The sequence below is a fragment of the Triticum dicoccoides genome, chromosome 5B (assembly GCF_002162155.2).
Source record: "Triticum dicoccoides isolate Atlit2015 ecotype Zavitan chromosome 5B, WEW_v2.0, whole genome shotgun sequence".
NCBI classification, from domain to species: Eukaryota; Viridiplantae; Streptophyta; class Magnoliopsida; order Poales; family Poaceae; genus Triticum; species Triticum dicoccoides.
The window spans coordinates 689,817,150-689,828,651 of record NC_041389.1 but is presented as its reverse complement, the minus strand read 5'-3'; positions in this window follow the sequence as shown (position 1 = coordinate 689,828,651).

The following is an 11,502-nucleotide window of genomic DNA, read 5'->3' as shown; positions in this document are numbered from 1 at the left end:
GGTTAACAAGACCACCAGTTTCAAGAAAAAGGGCAAAGGGAAGAAGAAGGGGAACTTCAAAAAGAACGGCAAGCAAGTTGCTGCTCAAGAAAAGAAACCCAAGTCTGGACCTAAGCCTGAAACTGAGTGCTTCTACTGCAAGCAGACTGGACACTGGAAGCGGAACTGCCCCAAGTATTTGGCGGATAAGAAGGATGGCAAAGTAAACAAAGGTATATGTGATATATATGTTATTGATGTGTACCTTACTAATGCTCGCAGTAGCACCTGGGTATTTGATACTGGTTCTGTTGCTAATATTTGCAACTCGAAACAGGGACTACGGATTAAGCGAAGATTAGCTAAGGATGAGGTGACGATGCGCGTGGGAAATGGTTCCAAAGTCGATGTGATCGCGGTCGGCACGCTACCTCTATATCTACCATCGGGATTAGTATTAGACCTAAATAATTGTTATTTGGTGCCAGCGTTGAGCATGAACATTATATCTGGATCTTGTTTGATGCGAGACGGTTATTCATTTAAATCAGAGAATAATGGTTGTTCTATTTATATGAGTAATATCTTTTATGGTCATGCACCGTTGAAGAGTGGTCTATTTTTATTAAATCTCGATAGTAGTGATACACATATTCATAGTGTTGAAACCAAAAGATGCAGGGTTGATAACGATGGTGCAACTTATTTGTGGCACTGCCGTTTAGGTCATATCGGTATAAAGCGCATGAAGAAACTCCATACTGATGGGCTTTTGGAATCACTTGATTATGAATCACTTGGTACTTGCGAACCGTGCCTCATGGGCAAGATGACTAAAACACCGTTCTCCGGAACTATGGAGCGAGCAACTGATTTGTTGGAGATCATACATACCGATGTTTGTGGTCCAATGAATGTTGAGGCTCGCGGCGGGTATCGTTATTTTCTCACCTTCACAGATGATTTGAGCAGATATGGGTATATCTACTTAATGAAACACAAGTCTGAAACATTTGAAAAGTTCAAAGAATTTCAGAGTGAAGTGGAAAATCATCGTAACAAGAAAATAAAGTTTCTACGATCTGATCGTGGAGGAGAATATTTGAGTTACGAGTTTGGTCTACACTTGAAACAATGCGGAATAGTTTCGCAACTCACGCCACCCGGAACACCACAACGAAATGGTGTGTCCGAACGTCGTAATCGTACTTTATTAGATATGGTGTGATCTATGATGTCTCTTACTGATTTACCGCTATAGTTTTGGGGTTATGCTTTAGAGACGGCCGCATTCATGTTAAATAGGGCACCATCGAAATCCGTTGAGACGACACCTTATGAACTGTGGTTTGGCAAGAAACCAAAGTTGTCGTTTCTTAAAGTTTGGGGCTGCGATGCTTATGTGAAGATACTTCAACCACATAAGCTCGAACTCAAATCGGAGAAATGTGTCTTCATAGGATACCCAAAGGAGACTATTGGGTACACCTTCTATCGATCTGAGGGCAAGATTTTCGTTGCTAAATTCGGATCCTTTCTAGAGAAGGAGTTTCTCTCGAAAGAAGTGAGTGGGAGGAAAGTAGAACTTGATGAGATAACTGTATCTACTCCCTTGTTGGAAAGTAGTTCATCACAAGAACCTGTTCCTGTGACAACTACACCAACTAGTGAGGAAGCTAATGATATTGATCATGAAACTTCAGATCAAGTTTCTACTGAACCTCGCTGGTCTACCAGAGTAAGATCCGCACCAGAGTGGTACGGTAATCCTATTCTGGAAGTCATGTTACTTGACCATGATGAACCTACAAACTATGAGGAAGCGATGATGAGCCCAGATTCCGCAAAATGGCTAGAGGCCATGAAATCTGAGATGGGATCCATGTACGAAAACAAAGTATGGACTTTGGTTGACTTGCCCGATGATCGGCAAGCCATTGAGAATAAATGGATTTTTAAGAAGAAGACTGACGCTAATGGTAATATAACTGTCTATAAAGCTCGACTTGTTGCGAAAGGTTTTCGACAAGTTCAAGGGGTTGACTACGATGAGACTTTCTCACCCGTAGCGATGCTTAAGTCTGTCCGAATCATGTTAGCTATTGCTGCATTTCATGATTATGAAATTTGGCAAATGGATGTCAAAACTGCATTCTTGAATGGATTTCTGGAAGAAGAGTTGTATATGATGCAACCAGAAGGTTTTGTTGATCCAAAAGGTGCTAACAAAGTGTGCAAACTCCAGCGATCTATTTATGGGCTGGTGCAAGCATCTCGGAGTTGGAATAAATGTTTTGATAGTGTGATCAAAGCATATGGTTTTATACAGACTTTTGGAGAAGCCTGTATTTATAAGAAAGTGAGTGGGAGCTCTGTAGCATTTCTGATTTTATATGTAGATGACATATTATTAATTGGAAATGATATAGAATTTCTGGATAGCATAAAGGGATACTTGAATAAAAGTTTTTCAATGAAAGACCTCGGTGAAGCTGCTTACATATTGGGCATCAAGATCTATAGAGATAGATCAAGACGCTTAATAGGACTTCCACAAAGCACATACCTTGACAAAATTTTGAAAAAGTTCAAAATGGATCAGGCAAAGAAAGGTTTTTTGCCTGTGCTACAAGGTGTGAAGTCGAATCAAACTCAATGCCCGACTACAGCAGAAGATAGAGAGAAAATGAAAGATGTTCCCTATGCTTCAGCCATAGGCTCTATCATGTATGCAATGCTGTGTACTAGACCTGACGTATGCTTAGCAATAAGCTTGACAGGAAGGTACCAAAGTAATCCAGGAGTGGATCACTGGACAGCGGTCAAGAACATCCTGAAATACCTGAAAAGGACTAAGGACATGTTTCTCGTATATGGACGTGACAAAGAGCTAATCGTAAATGGTTACGTTGATGCAAGCTTTGACACTGATCCGGACGATTCTAAATCGCAAACCGGATACGTGTTTTTATTAAACGGTGGAGCTGTAAGTTGGTGCAGTTCTAAACAAAGCGTCGTGGCGGGATCTACATGTGAAGCAGAGTGCATAGCTGCTTCTGAAGCAGCAAATGAAGGAGTCTGGATGAAGGAGTTCATTACCGATCTAGGTGTCATACCTAGTGCATCGGGACCAATGAAGATCTTCTGTGACAATACTGGTGCAATTGCTTTGGCAAAGGAATCCAGATTTCACAAGAGGACCAAGCACATCAAGAGACGCTTCAATTCCATTTGGGACCAAGTCCAAGTGGGAGACATAGAGATTTGCAAAATACATACGGATCTGAATGTTGCAGACCCTTGACTAAGCCTCTCTCACAAGCAAAACATGATCAACACCAAGACTCCATGGGTGTTAGAATCATTACTATGTAATCTAGATTATTGACTCTAGTGCAAGTGGGAGACTGAAGGAAATATGCCCTAGAGGCAATAATAAAGTTATTATTTATTTCCTCATATCATGATAAATGTTTATTATTCATGCTAGAATTGTATTAACCGGAAACATGATACATGTGTGAATACATAGACAAACATATAGTCACATGTATGCCTCTACTTGACTAGCTCATTAATAAAAGATGGTTATGTTTCCTAACCATAGACATGTGTTGTCATTTGATTAATGAGATCACATCATTAGAAGAATGATGTGATTGACATGACCCATCCCATTAGCCTAGCACTTGATCGTTTAGTATTCTGCTATTGCTTTCTTCATGACTTATACATGTTCCTGTAACTATGAGAAATATGCAACTCCCGTTTACCGGAGGAACACTTTGGGTACTACCAAACGTCACAACGTAACTGGGTGATTATAAAGGAGTACTACAGGTGTCTCCGAAGGTACATGTTGAGTTGGCGTATTTCGAGATTAGGTTTTGTCACTCCGATTGTCGGAGAGGTATCTCTGGGCCCTCTCGGTAATACTCATCACTTAAGCCTTGCAAGCATTATAACTAATAAGTTAGTTATGAGATGACGTATTACAGAACGAGTAAAGAGACTTCCCAGTAACGAGATTGAACTAGGTATTGGATACCGATGATCAAATCTCAGGCAAGTAACATACCGATGACAAAGGGAACAACGTATGTTGTTATGCGGTTTGACCGATAAAGATCTTCGTAGAATATGTAGGAACCAATATGGGCATCCAGGTCCCGCTATTGGTTATTGACCGAGAATGGTTTTAGGTCATGTCTACATAGTTCTCGAATCCGTAGGGTCCGCACGCTTAACATTTCAATGACAGTTTTATTATGAGTTACAAGTTTTGATGTACTGAAGTTTGTTCGGAGTCTCGGATGTGATCACGGACATGACGAGGAGTCTCGGAATGGTCGAGACATAAATATTGATATATTGGAAGCCTATGTTTGGACATCGGAATGGTTCCGGGTGAAATCGGCATTTTACCGGAGTACCGGGAGGTTACCGGAACCCCCCGGGGGGTTAATGGGACTACTTGGGCCACCAGGGAGAAGAGAGAAGGAGCCAGGAGGGGGACGCGCGCCCCTCCCCCTCCTAGTCCGAATAGGACAAGTGAAGGGGGGCGGCGCCCCCCCCTTTCCTTCCCCTCTTCCTCCTCTTCCCCCCTTTCTCCTATTCCAACTAGGAAAGAAGGGAGTCCTACTCCCGGTGGGAGTAGGACTCCCCCCTTGGCGCGCCCTCCTTGGCCGGCCGCCTCCTCCCCCCTGGCTCCTTTATATACGGGGGCGGGGGGACACCCCAAAGACACACAAGTTGATCTACGGATCGTTCCTTAGCCGTGTGCGGTGCCCCCCTCCACCATATTCCACCTCGATCATATCGTCGCGGAGTTTAGGCGAAGCCCTGCGCCGGTAGAGCATCATCATCGTCACCACGCCGTCGTGCTGACGGAACTCATCCCCGAAGCTTTGCTGGATCGGAGCCCGGGGATCGTCATCGAGCTGAACGTGTGCTGAACTCGGAGGTGCCGTACGTTCGGTGCTTGGATCGGTCGGATCGTGAAGACATACGACTACATCAACCGCTTTGTCATAACGCTTCCGCTTACGGTCTATGAGGGTACGTGGACAGACACTCTCCCCTCTCGTTGCTATGCCATCACCATGATCTTGCGTGTACGTAGGAAATTTTTTGAAATTACTACGTTCCCCATCAATCATTACTATCTTATATCTTTTGGCATGAAAATGTGTATCACTACGATCGAGATTCAATAAACCATTCCTTTAGGTGCAAGACTATTAAAGGTATTATTCAAATAAATAGAGTAACCATTGTTCTCCTTAAATGAATAACCGTATTGCGATAGACATAATCCAATCATGTCTATGCTCAACACAAACACCAAAAGACAATTATTCAGGTTTAATACTAATCTTGATGGTAGAGGGAGCGTGCGATGTTTGATCACATCAAACTTGGAAACACTTCCAACACATATCGTCAGCTCACCTTTAGCTAGTCTCCGTCTATTCCGTAGCTCTTTTTATTTCGAGTTACTAACACTTAGCAACTGTATCGGTATCTTAATACCCTGGTGCTACTAGGAGTACTAGTAAAGTACACATTAACATAATGTATATCCAATATACTTCTATCGACTTTGCCAGCCTTATCATCTACCAAGTATCTAGGGTAATTCTGCTCCAGTGGTTGTTCCCCTTATTACAGAAGCACTTAGTCTCGGGTTTGGGTTCAACCTTGGGTTTCTTCACTAGAGCAGTAGCTGATTTGCCATTTCATGAAGTATCCCTTCTTACCCTTGCCCTTCTTGAAACTAGTGGTTTCACCAACCATCAACAATTGATGCTCCTTCTTGATTTCTACTTTCGCGGTGTCAAACATCGCGAATACCTCAAGGATCATCATCTCTATCCCTGATATGTTATAGTTCATCACGAAGCTCTAGCAGCTTGGTGGCAATGACTTTGGAGAAACATCACTATCTTATCTGGAAGATCAACTCAGACTCGATTCAAGTGATTGTTGCACTCAGACAATCTGAGCACAAGCTCAACGATTGAGATTTTCTCCCTTAGTTTGCAGGCTAAGAATATCATCGGAGGTCTTATACCTCTTGACATGGGCACGAGCCTGAAATCCCAATTTCAGCCCTCGAAATGTCTCATATGTTCCGCGACGTTTCGAAAAAGTCTTTGGTGCCTTAACTCTAAACCGTTTAACTGAACTATCACGTAATTATCAAAACGTGTATGTCCGATGTTCGCAACATCCACAAACGACGTTTGGGGTTCAGCACACTGAGCGGTGCATTAAGGACATAAGCTTTCTACTGTCCGCATAATCGCTACTGTCAACTTTCAACTATATTTTCTCTAGGAACATATCTGAACAGTGGAACTAAAGCGCGAGCTTACGACATAATTTGCAAAGATCTTTTGACTATGTTCAGGATAATTAAGTTCATCTTATGAACTCCCACTCAGACAGACATCCCTCTAGTCATCTAAGTGATTACATGATCCGAGTCAACTAGGCCGTGTCTGATCATCACGTGAGACGGACTAGTCATCATCGGTGAACATCTTCATGTTGATCGTATGCTCCATACGACTCATGCTCTACCTTTCGGTCTCTTGTGTTCCGAGGCCATGTCTGTACATGCTAGGCTCGTCAAGTTAACCTAAGTGTTTCACGTGTGTAAATCTGGCTTACACCCGTTGTATGTGAACGTAAGAATCTATCACACCCAATCATCACGTGGTGCTTCGAAACGACAAACTTTCACAATAGTGCACAGTTAGGGGGAACACTTTCTTGAAATTTTAATGAGGGATCATCTTATTTACTACCGTCGTTCTAAGCAACTAAGATGTATAAACATGATAAACATCACATGCAATCAAAAAGTGACATTATATGGCCAATATCATTTTGCTCCTTTTGATCTCCATCTTCGGGGCTCCATGATCATCATCGTCACCGGCATGACACCATGATCTCCATCATCATGATCTCCATCATCGTGTCTCCATGAAGTTATCTCGCCAACTTATTACTTCTACTACTATGTCTACCGGTTAGCAATAAAGTAAAGTAATTACATGGCGTTGTTCAATGACACGCAGGTCATACAATAAATAAAGACAACTCCTATGGCTCCTGCCGGTTGTCATACTCATCGACATGCAAGTCATGATTCCTATTACAAGAACATGATCAATCTCATACATCACATATCATTCATCACATTCTTCTTGTCCATATCACATCACATAGCATACCCTGCAAAAACAAGTTAGGCGTCCACTAATTGTTGTTTGCATGTTTTACGTGGCTGCTATGGGTTTCTAGCAAGAACCTTTCTTACCTACGCAAAACCACAACGTGATATGCCAATTGCTATTTACCCTTCATAAGGACCCTTTTCATCGAATCCGTTCCGACTAAAGTGGGAGAGACTGGCACCCGCTAGCCACCTTATGCACCAAGTGCATGTCAGTCGGTGGAACCTGTCTCACGTAAGTGTACGTGTAAGGTCGGTCTGGGCCGCTTCATCCCACAATACCTTCGAAAAAAGATTGGACTAGTAACGGTAAGCATATTGAACAAAATCAACGCCCACAACTACTTTGTGTTCTACTTGTGCAAAGAATCTACGCAATAGACCTAGCTCATGATGCCACTGTTGGGGAACGTAGCAGAAATTCAAAATTTTCCTACGAGTCACCAAGATCTATCTATGGAGAGACTAGCAACGAGGGGAAGAAGAGTGCATCTACATACCCTTGTAGATCGCTAAGCGGAAGCGTTCAAGAGAACGGGGTTGAAGGAGTCATACTCGTCGTGATCCAAATCACTGGAGATCCTAGTGCCGAACGGACGGCACCTCCGCGTTCAACACACGTACAGCCCTGTGACGTCTCCCATGCCTTGATCCAGCAAGGAGAGAGGGAGAGGTTGAGGAAGACTCCGTCCAGCAGCAGCACGACGGCGTGGTGGTGGTGGAGGAGCGTGGCAATCCTGCAGGGCTTCGCCAAGCACCGCGGGAGAGGAGGAGGACTTGGGAGAGGGGAAGGGCTGCACCAGAACTTGGGTAAAGCTCCCATGTGCCTCCCCACTATATATAGCGGTGGAGGGGGCTGGTTTCTTGCCCTCCAAGTCCATTGGGGCGTTGGCAAAGGTGGGAGGAAAGAAATCCCATCATTTCCTTCCCCACCGATTGTTATCCCCCCTTTTTAGGGATCTTGATCTTATCCCTTCGGGATATGATCTTATTCCTTCTAAGGGGGGATCTTGGTGCGCCTTGACCAGGGGTGTGGGGCCTTGCCCCCACTACCCACGTTCATGTGGGTCCCCCCATGCAGGTGGGCCCTACTCCGGAACCTTCTAGAACCTTCCCGGTACAATACCGAAAAATCCCGAACATTTTCCGGTGGCCAAAATAGGACTTCCCATATATAAATCTTTACCTCCGGACCATTCCGGAACTCCTCATGACGTCCGGGATCTCATCCGGGACTCCGAACAACATTCGGTAACCACATACAAATTTCGTTTATAACACTAGCGTCATCGAACCTTAAGTGTGTAGACCCTACGGGTTCGGGAACCATGCAGACATGACCGAGACATTCTCCGGTCAATAACCAACAGCGGGATCTGGATACCCATGTTGGCTCCCACATGTTCCACGATGATCTCATCGGATGAACCACGATGTCAATGACTCAATCGATCCCGTATACAATTCCCTTTGTCTAACGGTATTGTACTTGCCCGAGATTCGATCGTCGGTATGCCGATACCTTGTTCAATCTCGTTACCGGCAAGTCTCTTTACTCGTTTCGTAACACATCATCCTGTGATCAACCCCTTGATCACATTGTGCACATTATGATGATGTCCTACCGAGTGGGCCCAGAGATACCTCTCCGTCACATGGAGTGACAAATTCCAGTCTCGATTCGTGCCAACCCAACAGACACTTTCGGAGATACCTGTAGTGCACCTTTATAGCCACCCAGTTACATTGTGACGTTTGGTACACCCAAAGCATTCCTACGGTATCCGGGAGTTACACAATCTCATGGTCTAAGGAAAAGATACTTGACATTAGAAAAGCTTTAGCATACGAACTACACGATCTCTGTGCTAGGCTTAGGATTGGGTCTTGTCCATCACATCATTCTCCTAATGATGTGATCCCGTTATCAATGACATCCAATGTCCATGGTCAGGAAACCGTAACCATCTATTGATCAACAAGCTAGTCAACTAGAGGCTTACTAGGGACATGGTGTTGTCTATGTATCCACACATGTATCTGAGTTTCCTATCAATACAATTATAGCATAAACGATTATCATAAACAACGAAATATAATAATAACTAATTTATTATTGCCTCTAGGGCATATTTCAAACAGCTTAACGGCGCCTCCATCAACGAGGAACACCTCACTATTATGAGTGCGGTGATTCAAAAGGTTCAGTCCGCCAAAAGCGGGGTGCAGGAGCCTGTACAAGTCTGTTAACAGGCTTTGAGGTATGTGTTCAAAACATATAAAAATGTTACCGCATAGACAGTAGCCCCTGATGCTCGGTTCGGCGTTCGGAAAAGAAGAGCCGAGCTGAGGATCTAAAAAGATATATGCAGGAGTCTAATAAAAATGTGTTGATATGGGAATGCAGGCTGCGCTGCTGACCTCTGCCGCACTGACTGCGGAGGTCAATGCATTGAAGGGAAGCCTCGAGCGGTCCGAGAGCGAGCTCGGCCGTGCCAAGAAGCAGCTCGAGGACAAGGAGGGTATGTAATACCGTATGTAAATGTATATAGAGATACTTGGTTGCAAATAATGACAGGACCAACTTTAAATGTTGCAGGGGCCACGGCCGAGGTGGCGACCCTGAAGGAGGCGGTCTCCAAGGCCGAAAACAGTGCGGCCCTGGAGCGCACCGAGCGAGAGAAGCAGGAGGCGCGGGTGGCAGAAGTGCGGCAAGAGCTCCAGGCTCTCGTGGAAAAACACAAGAGTTTGGAGCGTGACTCGAAGACTCGAGAGTCCGAGCTCACATTGGTGCTTGAGAGTGCCAAAAATGCTAAGGCCGAAGCCCAGAAGGCCCTCCAGGAGATCGAGGCGATGAAGAAAATAGCGGCGGGTAAGGCATTTTTTATGCAAAGCAAGAATATAAAAGTTAATTAGCTGCTACTTACCCGAATCCGGAGCTCTCGAGGAGCGTTCGCCGATCTGCCCCGTAGTGTGTCTGATGCCGCCGCATACTACCGAGCCGAAGAGGGGAGCTCGACGGAAAAAGTGTTCTGGTCTCAGTATGCTGAGGCCGAACATCCGGTGCCCCTGAGCGACCAGATGAAGCAGTTGGTCGAGCTCCACAAGGTGGTCGAACAGGCCATGAAGGGCCTCATAGCTCGGCAGTGGCCTGGAGAAGCCATGCCTGGGAGCTACTTCGGTCTGGTGCGGCGGCTGGTGGATGAGTGTTCGTGGATTGAGGTCGTCAAGCGCTCCATCTGTATCGAAGGTGCCCGTCGGGCCCTTGCCCATGCTAAAGTGCACTGGGCAAGCTGGACGCTGAGAAGCTTTTGACGGATGCGCCCCCGCCGGGCAAGGAGTATCGCACGCCCGAGATGTATTATAAGGGCGTCCTGAAGGGTGCTCGCCGTATAGCAGACAAATGCACTAAAGATGTAATTTTTGAGTAGGCTCGCATTTGTTATCATGTACGCTGAAAACTTTGTTCATATGTGCTAAGCAACGATTGTTAATTTAAAATATTACCTTTTGTGCGGCCGTTTATCAAATCTGAGAGATGCAAGTCATCGGCTTCGACCCCCATGCCACGAGTGCTGTGGTGTTCGGGATAAACCTGAGCGCTCTTGTTCCCATTCTTGGGTCCATCTAGGGAGGCGCTCAGCACAACGAACCAGGCCGTCGGACTTATAATGCTTTATCACTCTCACTTAGCCATAGAATTCTATAATTTTAAATTTCGGCGAAGCCCCTAGTATTCGGAAGACCGAGTTCGGGGCGCTATCCACGCCTAGGCCGGATAAGTCCGGTTCCTCGCTCTAAGCGGCATAAGTCTTTAAGGACTCGAAAAACCTCGCGAACAGCGACCGGTCTCTTGCACTATCATGACGGTCAGTTTTAGCTTTCTCTACTGAGGTGTTAACCCAGCTCAACTGGGGCACAATCGCAGTAGTTCTCCCAGCGCTACCTTAGCCAACATTGCAGAACGTAAGGTACCAAAACATGGGAGCCAGGCAAACCCAACTATTGACCAAAGACATGATTCGAAGCCGATGCATATAGTGCTATAAGTTCGGGGTGCCGCACTCATAAGAGTGTTCGGTCTTCTCACACCATGTTATGGGGTGCTTTAGCCCGTGGTGTATTGTCCGTACCAAAGTGCACGGTTGCATAATGTCATGACTGAACATATATATATAAAGGAGTACAATAATAGATAGAAGCTATGTATTGTTTATTATTTAAAAATTGCTGCTATGAAAGCAGAACGATACAAATAGTGCGATAAGCAAGGGATG